A 1,410-nucleotide genomic window follows, 5' to 3' on the forward strand; every position below is an offset into this window, starting at 1 on the left:
TGGCATATTTTATTTCTTTGAATTCAATTTCAGCTAAGGAATAAACTCTTTCTGCTTTTTGCTGAGTTTTCCTCAGGAAGCATGGACTAGAAAAAGAAGCTTAAAATAAGAAAAGATAGCTTTAAAAAACTGTTGGAATTAGACAAGGAAAACATGGCAAATCATTTAATGTCATTTCATCGGGCCAACTTTGCCAGTGGTTTCTTAACATTTTTCAGAAGACATATTTATAAAAGTCTTTTTTACTGCTTCTCTAGGTATAGAAAGTATAAGTTCTTTTGTTCTTTGCAGTGAAAATACCCAGCTACATAATTGAACACATGATGAAGTACAAAATAAAGTAGACAGACTTAATGAATAAGCAAGCCAGTGAGGAGATTTTGAAAACAGAATAGGAATATAACAAACTATGCCAACCATTTTTTCAGAAAAGGTAAGAATTGATCTCCCAGATCCCACATTTTGGGGTTACAACATTTGTCAACCATCCACAAGTGACTGCACTAATTGGAGAAGAGGATGAAGAGGCACTGCATTATTTGAAAAGAGTTGAAGTGACAGATTTTGAAGATATTAATAAGGTTACAGAATAGATTTTTCTTTTGATGAAAATCCTTACTTTGAACATGAAGTTTTGCCCAAAGAATTTTGTCTGAATGACAGTGGTGATCCATCTCCAACCTCCAATGAAATCAAATGGAAATCTGGAAAGGATTTGAAGAACCTTCAAGTCCAGTGCTGAATAAAGCCAGCAGAAAGGGGCAGCATGGAGAGGAGCCAGAGAGCTTCTTCACCTTATTTACTGACCATTCTGATGCAGGTGCAGATGAGTTAGGAGAAGTCATCAAAGATGGTATTTGGCCAAATCCATTACGGTACTATTTGGTTCCTGACTTGCGTAATGAAAAAGGGAAGGAGATGATGATGATGATAAACAGTGTTGGAAGATATTGATGAAGAAGGGGATAAAGATAAAGGTAAATAAAGTGAAGATGATGATTAGGAGGAGGAAGGAGAAGATAATTAAAGGAGCACTGATGAATTTGAACCTTTAAAATTTTTTTTCTTTCATCCCTGGAAGCAATTTGCAGGTTTTTTCCCCTCTCTTTTTCAGTTGCCTAATTTTTGAAGTTTGTTTTCTTACCTTTCCACCAAAGTTCTCTCTCACCTTATTTTGTGGAGAAAATGAGCAGAAGAATACACTGGACAAGAAATCTCTGTCCCCCTCTATTCGAAATTCATTTTTTATATTCTCCTGACTCAACAAAAACTTCATGGAGCCATTACCACCATGCTCTGGGGGGTCAGGTGGGGGCAGAAAAACCTTCTCCCCTGCTGTTTTCTGACACTCTGATTTTTCCTTGGAGAGGCACACATGCAGTAGAAACTGCAATGGGAAATTGCAAAGGG

General features: G+C 36.9%; 1 pseudogene; it reads left to right on the forward strand.

Moving 5' to 3' along the window:
- The first annotated feature begins 319 nt into the window (after positions 1–319).
- LOC119048784 (protein SET-like) lies at positions 320–985 on the forward strand (annotated as a pseudogene).
- The last annotated feature ends 425 nt before the right edge of the window (positions 986–1,410 follow it).

The sequence above is a fragment of the Artibeus jamaicensis genome, unplaced genomic scaffold, assembly GCF_021234435.1.
Source record: "Artibeus jamaicensis isolate MK-2021 breed Jamaican fruit bat unplaced genomic scaffold, CSHL_Jam_final contig_387, whole genome shotgun sequence".
NCBI lineage: Eukaryota > Metazoa > Chordata > Mammalia > Chiroptera > Phyllostomidae > Artibeus > Artibeus jamaicensis.